Below are 24,608 nucleotides of genomic sequence, written 5' to 3'. Positions count from 1 at the left end.
TGCTGGCCAACCTAGCGAAGCCACGACCGGGACGTGAAGAAAACAGAAGTATCAAAAATGCACACTTTCAATTGAAACTTCCGGGACCACATTAGAATCGATCTGTAAAGCGGTATTTCGGATGATGGTCTCAGACAATTCTGTTATCCATGTAACTCATTTCATTTAATTTTAGATTTTTATTCCACACAATAAAATAATGAGAGTCAGTTGGAGTTTAAAGGGCGCTCAAAACATCTGCAGAAATCTCCCCTCCTTTTCGTGTTCCAGTTTACATTGACTTTTATTCAGGTATTACAAGGTACTACTCTTGTGACCTCGACTGCAGATCCTCACGCCATTGTCCCTGTAAGGACTCCATTCCATTGGACGGTTTGAATTTTTGAACTCTGGCTCCTGTCTCCTTCGGAAATGGCATTGGCATGTCTTTCTTTTCCCTTAACCGACACGTCCTGCTCTCCTGTGCTTGACAGAGGTTTCAATTGCATTTCAGCCATTTCCAGAGTCTCTGCCTTCACCCTTTCCCTTCCTCCCAGAACCATGATATGTTCTCCTTGTCTTGAAATTCTATCCCACTAGACTTTGCATTCAAATGATCATCCTCTGCTGATCATTCCCCTCACCCAAATCCTTCCCTCAGCAATCTGCGGGGATTTTCTATACAGAACATCCTGCTACCTTCCTCCATCTCCCCCTCTCCCCAAACCTTCCCACGGCACATTACCATGAAATCGCTGAAGTTGCAGCACTGCCCCTTTAACTGATCACTGCTCGCCATCCACGGCCCAAAACATTCCTTTTGGAGACGCAAAATTTTACTTGCGCTTCCTCCAAATTGGTCTAAAGGATCTGATACTGCCATTTAAACCTGCTATACATTGGGACGACGAAACACACACTTTGTCCAACACTTCACTCGGCCCGCAAGCATGACCCCCACCTTCCTGTCACAATAACAAAACAGCACAGGAACAGTTTTTTTGCCCTCTGCGAGCTCCCACCAATTACTGGCCTTGCGCTCTGCTCCAATTCACAGAGACGATGCAGTTTATAATGTTTATCCTTCTCCTTAGCTCTGTAGAATGGCTACACGTGACGGGATTCTCCGGTCGCCCAGCCGCTTGGTTCTTCTGGTCCTGCTTTTGTCAAAGGGATTTTCAGTTGAATACATCCCTCGTCCCCGGGAAACATGAGGCGAGAGTGTGCCGTCGGTGGGACCGGAATCTCCCGCTGGCGTGAACAGTCAGTAATTTCTCCCCAAAGTCAAGGGCATTCAAATCTTTGATTTCCCTGGTATAAGACTGACTGTTCTTCATTTAAGACACAAGGACCACAATTCTTGGAACTGGAACTGATGTCCCAGGGGGCCATTTGCTAGAGCGGTTGGGGAGTGTTTAAACTAATGTGGCAGGGAGATGGGAACTGATGCAAAAGCCGGAAGGTTGTAAAACAGGGACAGAAACAAAAGGCAGTAAGAGGGAAAGCGTGAGGCAGAGAAGCCATAGTCAAAAATCAAAATGGGCGACAGTACACGGTACAGTGTCTGAGGGGAGCTCAGTGATTAGGCCCAGTAATACTAAAATGAATAAAACGGGAAGTAAAAACATAAATGGAAAGCGACACGGCAGGTTGTTGCATGAAGATATGAGTTCAACGACAAGGAAAGTTATGAGAAAAGTTAAGAGGAAAAATATCTTAGGAGAGGTTACTGATTAAGGTGATAAGATTCAAAACAGAGATATAAAAGCCACCATAAGTGTACTTTACCTGAATGCTCGTAGTATTCGGAATAAGGTAAATGAGTTGATGGCACAAATCATCGTGAATGACTAGGATTTAGTGGCCATTACTGAAACATGGTTGAAGGATGGTCACGACTTGGAGTTAAATATCCAAGGGTATCAAACGATTCGGAAGGACAGAGTGGATGGTAAGGGAGGTGGTGTTGCTCTGTTATTTATGGATGACATCCGGGCAATAGTAAGGGATGACATCGTTGCTATGGGGGATAAGGTTGAATACATTTGGGTGGAAATCAGGAATAGTAAGGTGAAAAAGTCACCGATAGGGGTAGTCTATAGGCCACCAAATAGTAACATTATGGTGGGGCAGGCAATAAGCAAAGAAATAACTGCTGCATGTAAAAATGGTACCGCAGTTATCATGGGGGATTTCAATCTATATGTCGATTGGTTTAACCAGTTCGGTCAAGGCAGCCTTGAGGAGGAGTTTATAGAATGTATCCGCGATAGTTTCCCAGAACCATATCTAATGGAAGCTACGGGGGAGCAGCGGTCCTAGATCCGGCCTTGTGTAATGAGACAGGATTGATTGATGATCTCATAGTTTGGGTTCCTCTCAGAAGGAGCGATCACAATATGGTGGAATTTAAAATACAGAATGAGGGTGACAAGGTAGAATCGAACACTAGTGTTTTCTGCTTAAACAAAGGAGATTACAATGGGATGTGAGAAGAGCTAGCTAAGGTAGACTGCGAGCAAAGACTTTACAGTGAAACAGTTGAGGAACAGTGGAGAACCTTCCAAGCGGTTTTTCACAGTGCTCAGCAAAGGTTTGTACCAAGAAGAAGGAAGGACGGTAGAAAGAGGGAAAATCGACCGTGGATATCTAAGGAAATAAGGAAGAGTATCAAATTGAAGGAAAAAGCATACAAAGTGGCAAAGATTAGTGGGAGACTAGAGGACTGGGAAATCTTTAGCGGGCAACAGAAAGCTACTAAAAAGGCTATAAAGAAGAGTAAGATAGATTATGAGAGTAAACTTGCTCAGAATATAAAAACAGATAGTAAACGTTTCTGCAAATATATACAACAAAAAAGAGTGGCTAAGGTAAATATTGATCCTTTAGGGGATGAGAAGAGAGATTAAATAATGTGAGATGAGGAAATGGCTGGCGAACTGAACATGTTTTTTTGCTCGTTCTTCACGGTGGAAGACACAAATCACATGCCAGTGACTGATGGAAATGAAGCTATGACAGGCGAGGACCTTGAGGTGATTGTTATCACTAAGGAGGTAGTGATGGCTAAGCTAATGGGGCTAAAGATAGACAAGTCTCCTGGCCCTGATGGAATGCATCCCTGAGTGCTGAAAGAGATTGGTAGGGAAATTGCAAATGCACTGGTGATAATTTCCCAAACTTCGCTAGACTCTGGGGTGGTGTCAGCCGATTGGAAATTAGCAAACGTGACACCACTGTTTAAAAAAGGAGGTAGGCAGAAAGCGGGTGATTATATGCCAGTTAGCTTAACTTCGGTAGTAGGGAAGATGTTGGAATCTACCATCAAGGAAGAAATAACGAGGCATCTGGATGGAAATTGGGCAAATGCAGCATGGGTTCATAAAGGGCATGTCGTGCCTAACTAATTGAATGGAATTTTTGGAGGACATTACCAGTGCGGTAGATAACGGGGAGCCAATGGATGTGGTATATCTGGATTTTCAGAAATCTTTTGACAAGGTGCCACACAAAAGATTGCTGCCTAAGATCAAGATGTATAGCATTAAGGGTAAAGTAGTGACATGGATAGAGGATTGGTTAATTAATAGAAAGCAGAGAGTGGGTATTGATGGGTGTTTCTCTGGTTGGCAATCAGTAGCTAGTGGTGTCCCTCAGAGATCAGTGTTGTGCCCACAATTTTTCACAATGTACATAGATAATTTGGAATTGGGGACCAAGTGCAATGTGTCCAAGTTTGCAGATGACACTAAGATGCGCGGTAAAGCAAAAAGGGCAGAGGATGCCGGATGTCTGCAGAGGGATTTTGGTAGGTTAAGTGTCTGGCAGATGGAATATAACGTTGACAAATGTGACGTTATCCATTTTGGTAGTAATAACAGCAAAAGGGGTTATTATTTTTATAATAAAACATTAAAACATGCTGCTGTGCAGAGAGACCTGGGTGTGTTAGTGCATGAGTCGCAAAAAGTTGGTTTACAGGTCCAACAGGCGATGAAGGAGGCAAATGGAGTTTTGTCCTTCATTGCTCGAGGGATGGAGTTTAAGTCTAGGGCGGTTATGCTGCAATTGCATAAGGTGTTAGTGAGGCCACACCTGAAGTATTGTGTCCAGTTTTGGTCTCCTTACCTGAAAAAGGACGTACTGGTGCTGGAGGATATGCAGAGGAGATTCAGTAGGTTAAACCCAGAGCTGAAGGGGTTGGATTACGAGGAGCGATTGAGTAGACTGGGACTGTACCCGTTGGAATTGAGGAGGATGCAGGGGGATCTTATAGAAACATATAAAATTATGAAGGGAATAGATAGGATAGATGCGGGCAGGTTGTTTCCACTGGGGAGTGAAAGCAGAACTAGCAGAACTAGCCTCAAAATAAGGGGAAGTAGATATAGGACTGAGCTCAGGAGGAACATCTTCACCCAAAGGGTTGTGAATCTATGGAACTCCTTGCCCAGTGAAGCAGTAGAGGCTCCTTCATTAAATGTTTTTAAGATAAAGATAGTTAGTTTTTTGAAGAATAAAGGGATTACGGGTTATGGTGTTCGGGCCTGAAAGTGGAGCTGAGTCCACAAAAGATCAGCCATGATCTCATTGAATGGCGGAGCAGGCTCGAGGGGCCAGATGGCCTACTCCTGCTCCTAATTCTTATGTTCTTCACAATTGATCCACCTAACGACCACTGTTGGTCTTGTCTGACATTAAACTCGATGCCACAGGCGTGAAGGGAACGCAGGCTTTGGTGGTGGTCGAAGGAATCATGAGGAGCTGCCTATGCAACCTCGCCCCCTTTGTACCACCACTGAGGCAATGCTGATGTCCCGCATAAGTGCAAATACAATGCTATCGAATTTACTAATATGTTCGAAATACCCATCCAAGTCCAACCAGAGAGTGGAGGTGGACGCCCATCCTTCTCATTGCACTCCTTGTTTCAGAATTTAAGCTATGTCATGAAATTGCCAAGAGAACTTGGCAGCGTGCTACACAAGCAACCAGAATTCAACAGTAAGCAACCCATCTTGTGCGATTAACGACCTACATTGGCGTTTTATAGAACAATTCTTTGAATTACAGTTTATGTCTTTTAATTCAGCAATTTCGCAGTTATTCTGTTGACCTCGCTCAAATTCTTTTGTTTCCCTCGGAATAGCAGCACATTTTGCCATGTTAAATTACATTAAGATTGACCAATTACCGGAATCCCTCGAAATCACGCTGCAGGCTGCCTTATACATATTCCAAGTGTCTTACTTTCATGTGTTTTTTCTGGAATTTTATGTTCAGCTCCCTATTCTAAAATTAAAATAATCGAATTTCCCAAGTAAAAATATAACCATCAATGGTCTTGTGTATAATCACTTTCAATTGTACAATTGCTGCTCTCGTAGTTAGTTTCTTTCTACCAGAAAACAACTTCCTGTCCATGTTGCTGTCCTATCACAACTTGCAAATATCATTCCCTCTCATTCCTATTGCTGTACCTGATCTTTAGATAATTTCTCATGCTATGTGATCACAAAAGCCACTCTATTTTAATCATCTATTATAGTCTCTTCAAAATATTATTCAACTTGCCAAAATTGTTTGTCTTTAATATGTCAGTCTTGACTTATCTTGAGAAGACTCTGCGTTTCAATTTTTATTTTTCATGTCGGATTATGTGTGTTGTCAGCACTGCTAAAGTTAAAAGATTGTACAGCTAGAGGACTTGTGTCACTTAGTCAGATCAAGAAATGGCAACTTTCCTTTCTCCGTGATGAGATCAAAGTGAAGAACCTTTGAAAACACTGGTTACTGTCCCATTTAAAACAGGCCACACTACCTATCATATGACTCTTGAAATTTCACTCACTTTAATTAAAGTCAATTATTTTCATCAAAAGTAGCTTAATACATCATTGTGAAAGAAATGGCACAATTATAAACAAGCCTTAGCTTGTTTAACGTCCATGCTAGGTAAATTCTAACACGAGTGAATGTTACTGCTTCTTTTGAACGAAAAATACGAGGTTTTGATACGATGAAGTAATCGATGCATACTATTTGTATTTTCAGGAGATGTTAGATAAAGTATCTTACATGGGTTGGTTGAGAACAAAAGTCGCTCTTGTTGATTGAATTAGCAGACGTGTGCGGGGATATGTTTACAGTTGCTTTGCATAGTGGATAGACGAGGTTTGCTTGGATTGCAGGAAGACTGGAAGCGATCGACCAAAACGAAGTGCACACACCATTTCCGGGGCTTCCAGGGCATGCACTGTCATCACCACCCGACCGATAAAATCGAACAATTAACTCCACTAAACTGTCCACTTAACAATTCTCACAGAGCTACAGCAAGCAATTGTTAGTGGCATGTGATTGAGACGTTTCGAAATGAAAACTTCTGAATCAATGCTTTTCTCTCGCGATAATATTAACCTGCTGTGTGTAATCCTTTACAGGGGGCTGTGCGTCCTCAAACGAATGTCCGATGGGCCACGTATGCAGCAAAGGACGCTGCGTGTAAAGCAGTTACGATTAATACCGAACGGCGGGATTTCCTGTAAGTCGATCATTTAACATTTTGCTGCAGAGAAATATTGAGTTGGTCAGCTACTAAAACAGCTGTTTAGCGGCAAGTCAGAGTAGCGTCATTGTATTGAGAATGTATGGTGTTTAACGGCTAGGAATGGTTAACGATGTGTTTGAAGCTGGCTTAGAGAATTTATAGACTCAATCATGTACATATTAATTATTTATATGACATACATATGAAAATCATCAAAACAAGATTGATAACACTCTTCTGAAGAATTGACTAGGGTCTGGCAGATGGAATACAATGTTGACAAATGTGAGGTTATCCATTTTGGTAGGGATAACAGCAAAAGGGATTATTATTTAAATGATAAGATATTAAAACATGCTGCTGTGCAGAGAGCCCTGGGCGTGCTAGTGCATGAGTCGCAAAAAGTTGGTTTTCAGGTGCAACAGGTGATTAGGAAGGCAAATGGAATTTTGTCCTTCATTGCTAGAGGGATGGAGTTTAAGACTAGGGAGGTTATGCTGCAATTGTATAAGGTGTTAGTGAGGCCACACCTGGAGTATTGTGTTCAGTTTTGGTCTCCTTACTTGAGAAAGGACGTACTGGCACTGGAGGGTGTGCAGAGGAGATTCACTAGGTTAATCCCAGAGCTGAAGGGGTTGGATTACGAGGGGAGGTTGAGTAGACTGGGACTGTACTCATTGGAATTTAGGAGGATGCGGGGGGGGGATCTTATAGAAACATATAAGATTATGAAGGGAATAGATAGGATAGATGCGGGCAGGTTGTTTCCACTGGCGGGTGAAAGCAGAACTAGGGGGCATAGCCTCAAAATAAGGGGAAGTAGATTTAGGACAGAGTTTAGGAGGAACTTCGTCACCCAAAGGGTTGTGAATCTATGGAATTCCTTGCCCAGTGAAGCAGTAGAGGCTCCTTCATTAAATGTTTTTAAGATAAAGATAGATAGTTTTTTGAAGAATAAAGGGATTAAGGGTTATGGTGTTCGGGCCGGAAAGTGGAGCTGAGTCCACAAAAGATCAGCCATGATCTCATTGAATGGTGGAGCAGGCTCGAGGGGCCAGGTGGCCTACTCCTGCTCCTAGTTCTTATGTTCTAAACCCTACAGTGATCTAGCCTGTAGGCTGATATTGTGGCGGTTAGGCCGCACGGCGACCTGGTCACATAATCCCTAAACGATCATCCAGGGGCCATCGTGGCAGAAAATAAATGTTATTTTCTGTTTTAAATTCATATTTGTAAATATAGAAATAAGGAGCGGGTGTCAGCAAAGTTGACCACCAAAGTGTCGGAATAATTTATAAGCAATAACGTCCTTCTTCTGAAATAAGTTGTCGCTGAATTCTTTGTTTTGATTCACTGGAAGTATGGCCCATCCCTAATTTGCCGTTCATGATTGCTTCCTTGGCCAATTCAAAGGGTATTCCAGATTCACACACATTTGGGATGTTTATTGAATTCAGTTTCGCCAAACGCTCTGGTGGGTTTCGAACCTTGGTTCTCAGAGTATAACCCTGGGTCTCTGGAATACGAGATAGATCTTTTTTATCACAGGGATACTTTTCAGCTTTGATAAAAAATATGCCTGATAATTATATTTGAATAAGGTAGATGCAGCTGGGATTATATTTCTTCAATGGCCATGTTGGTCCATTTCATAGAGATAGACAGCTGGAACTATTTACCTGTATTCCGCGGCTTATCCGTCTGCGCTTAAATATCTATAAATCTATTTTATTCATTAGTGAATTAATTCCTTGCAATATTGTGCATTTTCTGTTCCTTCCGTACACAATTAGTCAATTCGCGCAGATTTACTATTTGTCACATACCCACACGCTTCGTTTATTATAAGTTAAACATTTGACGTCTAACACGGAAGTGAATTTGAATCATTATTACTTTTTTCATTCCATCAGGCAAACAAGTTCTTTCCTCGCTGGATCCTTAGGGTCGTAGATGTATTTTGCGCTTAGAATCTGCTTCAGTGATTGATGTATTATCATTCCAGTAGTTGCTTCACCAGTAAAACCGAGGAGATCATTCTGAAATACAGGATGCCATGCCTGCAAGACCAGCTGTAGCTGAACATCACATGAACCAAATATCACTTTCTGCATAAAAAGAATCTTGGAGAGCGATTGTTAAATGTCGACATTGCTTTGATCTTAAGGAGACAATCGACCTCGAGACCTTCGGCATTTGATACGATGTAATGCTGAAAAAGTATTTGAAGGGCCATTAGCCGAGTCGTTGCCGAAGCTGTGTTTGATTTTGCCCCTTGCCTGGTCCAAAACAAAACCTTATTACTGGTCCCTTGATAGAAAACAAAAGTATCATTCGTCAAACAAAAACTCAATATTAGTGATGTTGAATGCAAATATTATCTGTCTTCAGTTACTAAGAGCAATGCATGAAGGAAATAAAATAAAACTTGAAAGGACAGTCTTAACTTATGAACAGGCCTTTTTCTGGATGCCCTAGTTATGAAGTAATTACATAGACAGCACCGTCCATTTTAATGGAACAAAACTGGATATGTGTGCAATGCACTCTCATTACAGTACTTTAATTAATCGAACTGATAGCGAACTAACACAATGCCATTACTGTTTTAACAGGTAAAACTAATTATTTGGCCCAAAACCTACCTTATTTATTAATAATTGCGGGAAAAAGGCGCCTCTTTTGATTTGAAACATTTCCAGTGTGTGAAACCCCGGAACGGAAAACTTAGCCTAGATCTTCTTCAGGACGAACATTTGCCCGTCTAAACTTTCTCCTTACTTGGATAGATTCAAACAAATAACTTCAAGTGGTGATCACGATACTTTTCCTCTGTTAGGTGTGCGATTAGTTTGGTTTGAATGAAATCCAGCGGGTGAATTGAGCTGCATTCGATTGGTTTTTGCATTCTCCTCAAGCGGATAGAGTTTACACAGTTGAGTTGGCATGAGCGGAGTTCAAAGGAGTGTAGGTGGGTTGCGTTTTGTTGAACTCTCAAATGTCACGATTCGATGTTTGACGTTGAACTTCAATGTGTTACTATTTCAATGGGGGGCAAAGTAGTTGCACTTCACTTGCCTAATAAATAAACGTTTTCATTGCAAGAAACGTATCTGTGCATTATTGTTTAGAATATCTTACATAAAAAGCATTTAGAGTAACATATTTTAATATTTTTTTCTTGTTTGCAAAACACATAATGCAGACTTGAGATAAATTCACTGAAATGTGACTCGGTATTAACGCTCACAAAAAAAATCTGAAATTTACCAGGAGTAATTTTACGACCAAATCATGCAATGTTGATCGGTGAAATGATTGAAATCGGGCACAACTAAAACATTGCAACATAGGTTGCTTGGGGAAAGGTCGCTGGTGGTGTCTGGTCATGACACACATTCCTCTGTTGTCTTTTGTTAACCTGAACAGTAACTGGATAGAAACCCGAATGGGGAAACACTCCAACAGCGAATGCCCGGATTTGCCATAACGTGACTTCCAGTTGATGTCTGTCAGCGTATTTGTGGCGCTGGCAATGTTAGATTTTATTGACAACGAAGAATCTGCTCTTTTTGTCCGCAATATCGCCCCCCCCCCCCCCCATTGCCACTCCCTCCCATTCGCAAACACACCATTGGTGGAAAAATAGCTGACTTTTAAGCATCTCATAGTAGTGATGGGGTTCCGTGTCTTTGATTGACATGATCATGGCAAGACGGCCGCCAGATTCATCTAACGTCCACCTCTGGGTTTTCAGAGAAAAGCCCTTGTACACTTGTTGGGAGACACGCGCAATGTTCCACATAACCCTGTGCAAATTGCGTGGCTGGTTACTCACCGTAAATCCAACTAAAGAGAAGGCCATCGCTTGGGCCCAGGCATTGGGATAAAGAAATGCAAAAGTAAAGAGTGGTGAAGGATTGTGTAAGGAAATTCTCAGCGGATACCACAGAGAGGACAATGGAGCAGTGGCACCACTTCACTAAGAAGTTCGTCTCTTCTAAACCATTCTACCATCAGGCCTATCTGTATCTCAGGTGCACGGAACGGCCTTTGTTCTCTATATACCCCAATGACCACATCCGACTGGACTGGAGCTTTAAATTTCTGTTCACATGAGGGGATGTCCATGCAACTTGCGCGGTCATCTTTGACTAACTTCATGCAACCGAGAAAGCTATGGTACAGGATGAGATGATGAGTTTTCATTTCCCTTTCTCTTCCGCTGCCCCTAACAAGTTTAAACGTATACCCATTGGTTATGTGCATCCTTGCTAAAGTAAGTAATCATTTCCTAAGCACTTTGACCCCACCTCTCTACCCCCCCCCCCCCCAAATCTTCAGCAGTGGGTAAAAAGGGAATTTTCATGAATTACCCTAGGTTTCGTAGGGGGAGGGTTGACTGTACATAATTATTTCCGGTTATAGAACTGCAGTGCTTGTAATTAACGGCAATATATATATATATACGCAACATGTAGCCGTAAGCAATCGACCACAGTCCCTGTGGCCAATTTAAACGAGAGCTTCGAGAGGGAACGATTGAGGATTTATTTCAACCCGTTTGTAACGTCAACTACAGAAATGTACAGAAAATAAGACAGTTGTTTTTCACCAGCAAAGGATCGGTGTTATTCCCTCATTAAAGAATCTTTATTCAAACACTCTGTTACCACCTCTAGCGTTTCCCCACGTGCACTCCGGCACAAAATCTAACTCCCCTGTCATTCCTGCAGCTGCATGCCCGCTTCCGTCTGTCCATTCGACGTGTTCGGCAGGATCTTAGCTTAAAAGGAAGTGTCGAATTCGACTTCCAGTGCATCACCTTAGCCATTCGACCAACGATAGCTACCGATCGTTCCGTGACATAGTTCCTGGGACAGAGAGAGAGACAGAGAGGGAGACTTGGTGGGGGATGGTGGAGGTGATGAATGAGACAATACCCATTTATAGACAGGCGGATTAATCTAGAGTCAGTTGCATGACATTTTTAATAGAAGGCCGGGTTTGACGAGCTTCATTGAATTTTGGAAACGATACGACAGTGGGGGCTGCATGGGAGTAACTGGGTGGGTGATGTTGTCTGAAACAATTTAAAAACCGGTTTTTCACAAGGTTCCACATGCCGAACGTACATAAGCAAGAAAATGATGTCACACCTCCAGAAATCATGAGTCAGACCATATTTGGATTATTGTGTTCAGTTCTGTCACCTTATTGAAGGAAGGGTGTTAAAGCCCGAGAGAGAGTGCAGAGGAGATTTGCTAGACTGATACCAGGAATGACCAATTTTAGATGCAAAGGATCATTGGAGGAATTGTGCTTGTTCTCGTTGGAGCAGAGACGATTAAGAGGTGGTCTTCTTGAGGGGTTAAAAACTCTGAACAGTTTTGACAGGGTAAATAGGACATTCTGACCTTGAGAGCTTTTGGGATTTCGCACACGCTATCTGGAATACGAAGAACGGTGGAGGCGGATTAAATAGGAGATTTCAAAAGAGAGCTGCTTATATCTTTGCAAGTGGTGCAATTAGAGGGCTTTTGGAAATAGGACTGGGGTATGTGGTTAGCTAGGTACCTGTATCGGAAGCTGGTTCTAGCACGATAGGAGGAATGGCGAACTTCTTTGCAAAGTTCTATGATCCATGTATTATTGGTCTGACAATTATTAGCTGATTTCATCCAAGAGCAAGTGTGATATTGGAGGCACTTTGTTACAATGGCAGGGAGAACATGGTTCCTCACTTGGGATCAGATCATCAGTATTGGCAAGTACAGCATTTTTCCCCATTCTTCATTGTCCCTGGAAAACGAATGTTGAATGGCCTTCTTAAACCCAGCACTCTTTCTGCTGCATAAATACTGAGAATGCTGTCTGGACATAGGTATTGAATTTTGAGTCAATGAGCATGACGCGTGCAGGGAAATAGTTACAAGTCAGTTTTCTTAGGGGCTTGGAGGAGATGTTGCAGACGCCGGTATTCCCATGCACATCCAGCCATTGTTATTATGGTGGTAAACGCCCATGGTTTGGAAGCTTCTCTTGAAGGCACCTTCACAAATTATTTTCAGCGTATATTTTAAAAGATATATACTGTTGCCACTGTGCGACAGTGGTAGAAGTCAATGATCGAAGAGAATGAATTGATAGAGAACACGCCGATATTCTATAAATCGTTTTCCAAAAGGCATTTGATAAGGTGCCACACAAAAGGCGACTGCGTATCATAGGAGTGTTGGGGTAATATTCTGACGTGCATAGAGCATTCACTAACCAGCAACCAAACAGCGAGCGGCGACAAAGGGGATTTTATCGAGTTGGAGGGGTGCAATAAGCTGCGTTAACAGGGATCACTGCTGGGACCAGAGCTCTTCCCAATATACATTAATGAGTTGGAGGAACGAATAGAGTGTACCGTTGCCAAACTTTCGGATGATATAAAAATGGAAGGAAAGACAGGTAATAAGGAGAGTATAACTAACTTACAGAGATATATTTAAGGTTAGGTGAGTGGGTAGCAAACTGGTAAATGTAAGTCAAGGTGGGAAATATGAGTAGCTCAGTTTGAGGGAAAGAATGACAAATTGGAGATTTATTTTAAATCAGAGAGAATGCAAAAAAATGTGTCACAAAGGGACGTATATGAAGTAAAGAAAGATGTGATACAGATGCTGAAGGCAATAGGGTAGGCAAATGGGATGCTGGATTGTATTTAAAGGAGGCTGGAGTATAAAAATGAACACGGTTGCTGCAATTGTATAAAGCACTAGTGAGGCCACATTTCGAATACGGGGTAGAGTTTTCGTCCCATTTTTAGAGGGAAATATATTTTAATTGGAGGCAGTACAGAGAGGATTTACTCCGATAGCCAGCTGTTACCACAACTCGCCATTGTGAACTAAGCTGCAGTGGACAGAGGAACCATAACAAGTATCATCCCCTGTATCATCGACTGGGAGCAGAGCCTAGTGGGAAAGACAGTAGAACAGCAATGGCAGGAGTTTCTGGGAGTAATTGAGGACACAGTACAGAGGTTCATCCCAAAGAAAAGAAAGGTTATCAGAGGGGGGATTAGGCAGCCATGGCTGACAAAGGAAGTTAGGGAATGCATCAAAGCAAAAGAGAAAGCCTATAATGTGGCAAAGAGTAGTGGGAAGTCAGAAGATTGGGAAGGCTATAAAAACAAACAGAGGATAACAAAGAGAGAAATAAGGAAAGAGAGGATCAAATATGAAGGTAGGCTAGCCAGTAACATTAGGAATGATAGTAAAAGTTTATTTAAATACATTAAAAACAAACGGGAGGCAAAAGTAGACATTGGGCCACTCCAAAATGACGCTGGTAATCTAGTGATGGGAGACAAGAAAATAGCTGAGGAATTAAATAAGTACTTTGCATCAGTCTTCACAGTAGAAGACATGAGTAATATCCCAACAATTCAGGAGAGTCAGGGGGCAGAGTTGAATATGATAGCCATCACAAAGGAGAAAGTGCAAGAGAAACTAAGAGGTCTAAAAATTGATAAATCTCCGGGACCAGATGGGCTACATCCTAGAGTTCTAAAGGAGATAGCTGAAGAAACAGTGGAGGCGTTAGTTATGATCTTTCAAAAGTCACTGGAGTCGGGGAAAGTCCCAGAGGATTGGAAAATCGCTGTTGTAACCCCCCTGTTCAAGAAGGGAACAAGGAAAAAGATGGAAAATTATAGGCCAATTAGCCTAACCTCGGTTGGTGGCAAGATTCTAGAATCCATTGTTAAGGATGAGATTTATAAATGCTTGGAAGTGCAGGATCGGATTAGGACAAGTCAGCATGGATTTAGTAAGGGGAGGTCATGCTTGACAAACCTGTTAGAGTTCTTTGAAGAGATAACAAATAGGTTAGACCAAGGAGAGCCAATGGATGTTATCTATCTTGACTTCCAAAAGGCTTTTGATAAGGTGCCTCCCGGGAGATTGCTGAGTAAAATAAGGGCCCATGGTATTCGAGGAAAGGTACTAACATGGCTTGACGATTGGCTGTCAGGCAGAAGGCAGGGAGTTGGGATAAAAGGTTCTTTTTCGAAATGGCAACCGGTGACGAGTGGTGTCCCGCAGGGTTCAGTGTTGCTGCCACAGCTGTTCTCTTTATATATTAACGATCTAGATGACGGGACTGGGGGCATTCTGGCTAAGTTTGCTGATGATACAAAGATAGGTGGAGGGGCAGGTAGTATGGAGGAGGTGGGGAGGCTGCAGAAAGATTTAGACAGTTTAGGAGAGTGGTCCAAGAAATGGCTGATGAAATTCAACGCGGACAAGCGCGAGGTCTTGCACTTTGGAAAAAAGAATAGAGGCATGGACTACTTTCTAAACGGTGACAAAATTCATAATGCTGAAGTGCAAAGGGACTTGGGAGTCCTAGTCCAGGATTCTCTAAAGGTAAACTTGCAGGTTGAGTCCGTAATTAAGAAAGCATATGCAATGTTGTCATTTATCTCAAGAGGCTTGGAATATAAAAGCAGGGATGTACTTTTGAAGCTTTATAAAGCATTAGTTAGGCCCCATTTAGAATACTGTGAGCAATTTTTGGCCCCACACCTCAGGAAGGACATACTAGCACTGGAGCGGGTCCAGCGGAGATTGACATGGATTTTCCCAGGAATTTTAGGCCTAACATACGATGAACGACTGAGGATCCTGGATTATATTCATTGGAGTTTAGGAGGTTGAGGGGAGATCTAATAGAAACTTACAAGATAATGAATGGCTTAGATAGGGTGAACGTAGGGAAGTTGATTCCTTGAGCAGGGGAGACTAGGACCTGGGGGCACAGCCTTCGAATAAAAGGGAGTCACTTTGGAACAGAGATGAGGAGAAATTTCTTCAGCCAGAGAGTGGTGGGTCTGTGGAATTCATTGCCACAGAGGGCGGTGGAGGCCGGGACGTTGAGTGTCTTTAAGACAGAAATTGATGAATTCTTGATTTCTCGAGGAATTAAGGGCTATGGAAAGAAAGCGGGTAAATGGAGTTGAAATCAGCCATGATTGAATGGTGGAGTGGACTCGATGGGCCGAATGGCCTTACTTCCGCTCCTATGTCTTATGGTCTTATGGAGATATGACATCCGGTTTGCACGAACTTTGGCGTCTGTTTGTTACCTGCCAGTAAAACGTTCATCTTTTAGAAAATTGGTCTTCGTAGCTCACATAATTATTTAAAACGTATGTGCATAAATTAGATATCAGCTAATCAAAACAAGCTCGTCCTTCGAGAGAAACATCTTGAAATTATTTCACAAACGAAAAATCATAGTGGTGCCTATTGAATGCCCGGAATGAACCGTGTGTTATTTCAACGGTAAACATGTAACAAATCCTTTAAATAAGGCTACGATCTTAAATTCTTAACGGGCATTTCCATCGACGTGAAGTTGTGTTCGTTCTATCAAAATAAATTGCCTTCATATATCACCATGAATCTGTTTTGGCATTACATGTTGGACTAATTGGGGTTGAATTAAACTTTAAACGATTAATTGCTTTCAGTTATATGTTCTGTTGCACCGAACTGAGATGATTTGAAAGCTCATGGACGGTTTATGAAAAGATGTTATTGTGTCCATTGGATTGAATTAAGCAGAAGAAGGATATTTTGTGTTCAGGTGATTGATGTGAACTCCAATTCGCGGCTGAGTAAAATGTAGGCAAAATCGTTTAGCTTTGCTTCCATAATAAAATAATACATCATGGCAAGAAATCTGTATCTTTTCCTTCGGATAAAGAAGCAACTAACATAAAATCGGACAGCAAGCGTTTCTGTAAGTATATTAAAAAGGAAGAAAGAGGCCAAACTGAATTTAGGCATCCGAGAGAAGTAGACTGGGGAAGTAATGATGGGGAGCCAGGAAATGGCAGAGGAGTTGAACAAATACTTTGCGTTATATGAGGAACAGTTGTGAACTCTGGGTCTGCACTCGTTGGAGTTTAGAAAGATGAGGGGGGGGATCTCATTGAATCTTATAGGATACTGCGAGGCCTGAATAGAGTGGACGTGGAGAGGATGATACCACAAGTAATAAAAACTAGAGCCAGAGGACACAATCTCAGGCTAAAGGGGCGATCCTTCAAATCAGAGATGAGAAGGAATTTCTTCTGCCAGAGGGTGGTGAATCTGTGGAACTCTTTGCCGCAGAAGGCTGTGGAGGGTAAATCACTGAGTGTCCTCAAGACAGAGATAGATAGGTTCTTGCTTAATGAGGGGATCAGGGGTTATGGGGAGAAGGCAGGAGAATGGGGATGAGAAAAATATCAGCCATGATTGAATGGCGGAGCAGACTCGATGGGCCAAGTAGTCTAATTCTTCTCCTATGTGCTCTGGTCTTATGATCAGTTTCACGAAGCAAGACACAAATAAAATGCTGAAAATAAACAATCACGGGGCAGAAATGGGGAGTGGTTAAATACAATCACGAGGGGAAAGGCACAGTGAAACTAATGGGGGCTAAAAGCTGATACCTCCCCTGAACTTGATGGATGGCACCCCAGGATATTAAAGGATGTAGCTGCAGAGATAGTGGATGCGCTGGTAGAGATCTTCCAAGGACACTTCAATGCGGGGGAAATCTGAGAGGATATTACAACTGTCATTGGTCCACCTTAATTGAAAAAGGTAGGGAGACTAAAACAAAGAACTATAGGCCGCGTGGCTTAATTTCTATCATTGGGCAAATGTAACAATACATTATAAAGGGTGGGATAGCAGAGCATTTCGAAATACATAATATAATCAAACAGAGTCAATATGTCTCCATGAGGGGGAATTCATGCCTGCGAAATCTATTAGAATTATTTGAGGTTGTAATGAGCAGAGTTCATGATAGGAAACCGGTAGATGTATTATACTTGGATTTCCAAAAAACGTTCGATCAGGTAGCACCAAAAAGGTTACTTGTTATGGTAAGAACATATGTTGTTGGTGGTAATATGTTAGCATGGATAGACGCTTGGCCAACTGGTAGATAGCAGAGTTGGGATAAAATAAGCTATTTCAGGACGGCAACCTATAACGAATGGAAGGCCACAGGGATCCGTGCAGGGGCCACAATTATTCATAATACATATTAATGACTTGGACCAGGGAAGCGAAAGTGAATGGACGATTGCCAAGTTTGTGGATGACACAAAAATAGCTGGGAAGGCAAGTGGTGAAGATACCACAAACAGTCGATGGACCAGGTGGCCTACTTCTGCTCCAACATTTCATGGTTTTATGTTTGATAAATAATACATACATTAGGGGCAGCACGGTAGCATGGTGGTTAGCACAATTGCTTCACAGCTCCAGGGTCCCAGGTTCGATTCCGGCTTGGGTCACTGTCTGTGCGGAGTTTGCACGTTCTCCCCGTGTCTGCGTGGGTTTCCTCCGGGTTCTCCGGTTTCCTCCCACAGTCCAAAGATGTGCGGGTTAGGTGGATTGGCCATGCTAAATTGCCCATAGTGTCCAAAATTGCCCGTAGGGTGGGGTTACTGGGTTATGGGGATTAGGTGGGGTTACTGGGTTATGGGGATAGGGTGGAGGTTTGGACCTTCGGTAGGGTGCTCTTTCCAAGAGCCGGTGCAGACTCGATGGGCCGAATGGCCTCCTTCTGCACTGTAAATTCTATGTATATGTCTATTCCAATATTACGGAGGTAGTTGCAATACACCTAATCGTATGAACTTGCAGAATGGACTTTGGTAAAGTACTCTAAGACATCTATAGTGCGACGTAGAAAATAATTTCCAAAATTTGGCATGGACGTCTAGGATATCAGCAAAACTGAACAGAGAAAACACAATGAAATCTCACGTAAACAACATTTTACTGACCAAGTTAATTGATAATGCTTGGTTCTGAACTGCTTGTTCCACTACATTCTCTCTGTTGATCAATTGTTTCCACTGAGGCAGCTAATATTCAAATGTATCAATACTGGCAAATATCTAGACTTGGACTTATAAGGGACAAGTGACATTTGCGATGCACAAGTACAGGCAATGACCATCTCCAACAAGAGAGATTTATTCATGGGTTCATTGACGTTCAATGGCATTCCCATCGCTCAAACTACAAATATTAACATGCTGTGGGCTGTCGTTGACAAGGCACTTAACTAAAGCAGCACAGTGGTTAGATTCTCCGGTCCTGAGACTAAATGTTGACGCTGGGGCAAGATTCGTGGACTTCCACGACAGCAAGACAGGCGCCGCTCCTGGACTAATTCAACAACCGTTGAGGGGCTAGCACTAGCACCAAGTGGAACACAATCGATTGCAATGAGAAATGGTGCCAGATTCGCCGAGTCCGAGCTTGATACTCAGGAGCCTGACAAGCTGCATCCGCAAATAAATAATTTACTCCCCACATACACTCATCCCAACAAACAATATGGTAGCAAGACATAGTTCATGGGCGCCGAATTGGAGGACCTGCTGGCCGCTGTGGAGGTTAGGCGGGCGAGCCTGTACTTCAGCCCAGGAAGGAGGCAGCCTGCTACCGCCATTCGCGTACCTGGGCACAGGTGGCAGAGGGTGTCAGCGCCATTGGCAACACCATCCTGAGCGACCTGCAATGCAGGAATAAATCGTACAACCTCCTCAGAGCAGCCAGGGTGAGTCGGCAGCACTGTACCAGTGACAGCAACCCATGTCCCCCCACCCCCCGGAGGGCGGTCGAACCCCACACTGTACAACATACGGGTACCCATGCCATGGCCAGGTGCCCTGGCCTCTGAGGCCACCAGGTATCCAACCGCAGGGCTGCATGCGTTGGACTGTCTAACACTGTGCACCTTCTGTTCCCCCTACATGCCCCCCCCCTCAGAAGAAGACCACACATTACCACCGGGAGAGGGAGAAGACTGGAGGGGGACTGCGAGTCCAGCGGCTCTTCACGGTGGCAGAGCAGAGGCTCCTGGACGTGATCGGCAGCCCAGAGCAAAGGGAGTGGAGATCAGCTGCAAGCGAGGAAGTAAGACCCCGCTGAGTTATGGTACACATGTGTCAAATCCCGGCAACACCGCCCCCCCCCCCTCACCCCCACCCTCAACCCCCCTCACTACCACCCGGCCCTGCATCCTCACACACCCCAAACTCTCAAACCCACCCTGTCCGCCACACCACCTTCAACCCCACCATCCCCACTCCCACCCCCACCAGCCCCCCCCCCCACCCCACCCCCTACCCCCGGCCAGCGGTTTGATCATGTGCCTTGTCTTGTGCATTGCTGGTCCTTCTGATGACGGGACGGTTCCATCAACGGTTCCCGCGCCCCCCAGCCAGTACCACAACCAGAGCCCCCCCATGGGCCGAGCAGCGATGAGGAGAGCAGCACGGACGGCTGCCCTCCACAAGAGACCCAAGACACCCGGAGTTTGAATCCGGGGATGACACAGATTTAACAACACAGGTAGCTCCAACACCCTCCACCATCCCAGAGGCACCAACCACACTTTGGGCACTCTCGTGAAGACGCTCCGGGGACACTCTCTGGTGCGCACCACACATCTACTCCGATACATGAGGAGGAGATCGGAGAACCCTAAGGGCGGAGGGACGGAGGGAGTTGCTGCAGATGCAGTTCGAAGAGTGCAGAAGGGGCTGGTTTAGCACAGGGCTAAATCGCTGGCTTTGAAAGCAGACCAGGGCAGGCCAGCAGCATGGTTCAATTCCCGTACCAGCCTCCCCGAACAGGCGCCGTAATGTGGCGACTAGGGACTTTTCACAGTAACTTCATTTGAAGCCTACTTGTGACAATAAGCGATTTTCATTTTTTCATTTTCAGAAGCGTTCAGGAGCAGGGGGTGTTGCCGGCCATGCTTGCCATCCAACCCACCACTGCACGGGTGGAATCCCCAGTGGAAGCTTTGGGGGTGAATGTTTTGGGTTTTGGATCAGCTTTTCCAAGGCCCGGTGCATTCTGTGCTAACACACGCCGGGGCCCATAGAACATAGAACAATACAGCGCAGTACAGGCCCTTCGGCCCACGATGTTGCACCAAAACAAAAGCCATCTAACCTACACTATGCCATTATCATCCATATGTTTATCCAATGAACTTTTAAATGCCCTCAATGTTGGCGAGTTCACTACTGTAGCAGGTAGGGCATTCCACGGCCTCACTACTCTTTGCATAAAGAACCTACCTCTGACCTCTGTCCTATATCTATTACCCCTCAGTTTAAAGATATGTCCCCTCATGCCAGCCATTTCCATGGAGAGGGTTGGAGAGGCTTGCCATCTCAGAGGCGACCGCGTCCCAGAGCCACCTGGAAATGGCAGTGACGCTTCTCAGCGTAGCACATTCACAGCAGGCCATGGCTGTGGAAATCGGTGACATTTCCCAGGCACTTGCCGACATGGCACAGAATCAGAGGGAGGTGACCCAGTCCCAGACGGAGATGGCACCGTCACTCGCTCCTGTGATCACCAGAAGGTGATGGCACAGTCAATGCTTGATGTTGCGCAGTCTCAGGCGGCGATGGTTCACTCCTGGAGCTCCATGGCCAGGAGCAAGCAGACCCTGGTCGAGACAAAGCGGGCTTCCAGGACTGGCAGCGCCAGGTGGCAGGGGAGCCTCAGGGGATAGCGCCGCTCGCCCCCCCCCCAGGTCCCAAGGTGCTGCCGAGGGCCATTGGGCACCCCGACGAAGGATGAAGCAATGGAGCCCGGCGATGGGACCAGTGCCAGTGGCCCCCGCAGGGGAGATGCCGGAACACCGAAGCACCACGGACTCCCCACCCCACTTCTGTCTTTGGTGCATGTGGTGGGCAGCGGGCAGAACAGGGTGGCACGGCGCCACCTGTGACATCCGAGCAGCAGGCGGGCCCATCCATTCTTGGTCGTCTCAGGAGGCGGCTACCAACGGAGACCTCGGACGCAGAGTGGGTAATTGCAGCAGGCCACCTCCACTCGTGATGTACCGTCTGGGGATCCATCGAGACATCGTGCTAGGGTCCGTAAGGCCAGGACGTTAAGCATCAGTTATCCAATGCTGCCTAAGTGGGACAAATATTTTATTATGCACTGGAAGTTTAAAAGATTTTCATATCCAGTTATTACCTGTTACAAAGTTAGCATATGGTTCATTGGCAAAAATACTGCATGGGTGCAGGGCACAGGCTAGTTATAGCGACTTGGGCAAATATTTCTAAATATGTGTGCAAATCAAAAACCTGTTAGCACTGTTACAACCTGCCTCGTCGCTCTGTCAGATGGGTGCGAGGGGTGGGTTGGTCTTGGCTGGCCGGAGAAGCGGCGACGGGGAAGGGCATTGGGTGGACGTCCTAATTGGCTTGGGCTTCCCACTGTTCCCCCAAACCCCCCCCCACGACCCTCACCCCAGGGGTCTGATGGCACCCTGTGATGGAATGGCTAGCTCACATTGAAGAATCACCCAGGTGGGCGGTGGAAAGTGCTACCGGGGGGAGGACTCAGGCGCCATACGATGCGGAGCGCCAAAGCTCAAAGCAGAACAGGCCGTCACCATTTTTCATCACTTGGACCAGACCCGGTGGTACTACCAAACCAGCACCCGCACCCTGTAGTGCAGCAAGTACATATCACGGAGGGGGTTGCAGGCATGGGGGTGGATGGGTGGGGAATAGAGTGTATGGAGGAGGGATTCAGTCCCCCGTCGCCCCCCCCCCCCCCAGTCAGTGAACCTGGAGGAGTTCAGGGCATCCCTTTCAAGTTGCCCGGGTGCACACATCGTGCGGATTCTCATGCCTGCTCGGAACCCATGTCCTTCTCGCCCTTCATCCTCTTCAGCGCAGCAGCCTGCCATGCTGCGGGCGACCCTCTCAGCATCATACTGGAGGGCACCTTCAGAGTAGTCTGAACCGCAGCTTCAGGATGCCGAAGCACCAGTCACTCACACCCCTAGTCGCTGCCTGGGCGTCGTTGTAGAGTCTCTCAGCGTCCGACTGTGGCCTGCAGGTAGGCATTAATTACCACGACCGCAATGGATACCCCTGTCATCAAGGAGCCAACGCCCCAGCCAGGGGGGAGGGGGCGTCTCGAACATGTCAGAAATTGTCTAGTGTGTCAGGATGAAGACGTCCTGCACATTGCCCTGGTGCAGGGTGCAGATGTGCACATATCAGCTGCACATTCGTCGAGTGGAACCACTTGCGGTTTGTGTAGAGCGACCTGTCATCTGCAGGTGCTCGTAGGACGACATACACCCCTTGGTCACCCTCTGGACTCCGGGTATCCCGTCAATGGCAGCAGATTCCGCTGCCTGGGCATGCTGGTGAGCTCGGCCCACATTGAAATAGATGTATTGCGCCGACTGACCATACAGGACCCCTGTGAGGGCACTGATGCACGTTTACTCCAAGCACTGTGAGATCCCGGACAGGTCTCCGCTCGGCGCCTGGAAGGAGATCATGGCGCACAAGTTCAGGGCGACCGTCACCTGGACAACCACCAAAAGTGAATGTCCCCCATTCCACCACGGTGCCTAGTCGGCCGCAATCTGGCTGATAAGTCGCAGACACCTGCTCAGCCAGAATCTTTGATGGCATACCCGATCAGGCAAGTGCTTGAATAGCAGGTGCTTCAGGTGCACACGAGGACTCATACGGTACCTTCTGGGCACCTCCTGCGCCTCGGCCTGTTGAGCGGCGGGCACTCCAACCTTGGAAGCTGCCTCCTGTTCCTCTGGGGCATGCTCTGTTGCTACAGCTTCCTTCTCCTCGCGCAGCGTCAGCTCGTAAAGCCGCAGGGCACCCCACAGGACTGTGGAAACTAGGATGAAGGCTATCATTGCTGATTGAATTCCAATATCCATTGTGTGCAGGAAGTGAAAGGCCGATATGTTAGAAAAGTCTGTATCCCCGTGTCTAATTAACTCCTATGGGGCACCCGGTGTCCGTGGTTGCACTGCAGTCCTTGCCCCCTCATGTTCCTCCCCCTCATTCACACAACACTGGCCCTGTCGGTGCCCAGCACCTTGAGGACCCGGACCGCGCCCCCATCCCATCTGCCAATGGTACCTTCGGCTGGCGCTGCCTTAGGCAGTCATAATGCTCCGCGGCCCCTGCCTGGCATCCCCATGGGGACTACAATGGGCACAGCCGTGGGTGAGCCGCCTGATGCCGTCTCGGCGTGTGCCGGCCGCGTGGGTCGTGGGGATTATCGTGGAGGGCGCGGTGTGAGGATGGGGTCCCCTATATGGCTGGTGCCACTCTGCAGAGCCAGGGGCCAGGGTGGGTGGTCAGTGGTGTGTGCAACAAGATGGCTGCCTTGCAGACCGTGGTAATGGCGGAGATTCAAGATGTCCCCGGACACACTTTCATTTTCATTTCACACCTACCAGTTCGTCTGTGCAGGATCTGAGTGCACGACCAGGGACCCCGTGAGAGCCCGTTGCCTTCCGGGGGTTCACTTTCAGGAAGTCAGAACTAACTTCATGTGTGTGTCCGGCACTGCTGCAGTGAACAGCGGTTTGGTGTTTTACTGCTGATCCGAGCATAGATGCATTGAGTTTATCGGTGAGGGGTGCGCAGCTGCTGGAGATCCTGTTCGGCTTCACTTTGTAGCCCGCTATGTTATTTAAGTGTTGCCACAACTGACAAGCGTATGTGACATTAACCTGTGACTAGCTTGGTCTCACGTTGCCGTATGGCATCCCTGTTGACTTTGCGGAGTTCGTACCTGGATTTCTTGTGTAGTTCAGGGTGGCCCGACTTGAAAGCTTCAGGCCTGGCCTTTAGTAGAGAGTCAATGTCCCGATTAAGCCATGGTTTCCAACTGGGGCAAATACGTACTAATTTATTTTCCATGCAGCCTCCTACACATTTGCTGAGAAAGCCTGTGACGGTGATGGCATACTTGCTGAGGTTCGTCGCTCAGTTCTTAAATATGGACCAGTCCTCAGACTCCAAGCAGTGACGTTTTTGTTGAAAATCTTTTTATTGCCTTTCCTGATATTTATAAACGGTTGTTACTTATATACATGACAGTTTTCTTGCTTTATTTTACAGTTGCTTTATTTAACAGAGAGGTTTGTTTTGTCCTTCATTTGACTAACTGTACGTACATTTTGCTGCCCTCTG

This window comes from Scyliorhinus torazame, chromosome 31, assembly GCF_047496885.1.
Source record: "Scyliorhinus torazame isolate Kashiwa2021f chromosome 31, sScyTor2.1, whole genome shotgun sequence".
NCBI classification, from domain to species: Eukaryota; Metazoa; Chordata; class Chondrichthyes; order Carcharhiniformes; family Scyliorhinidae; genus Scyliorhinus; species Scyliorhinus torazame.
The sequence above is the reverse complement of the archived record's forward strand: the minus strand, read 5'-3'. Positions refer to the sequence as shown.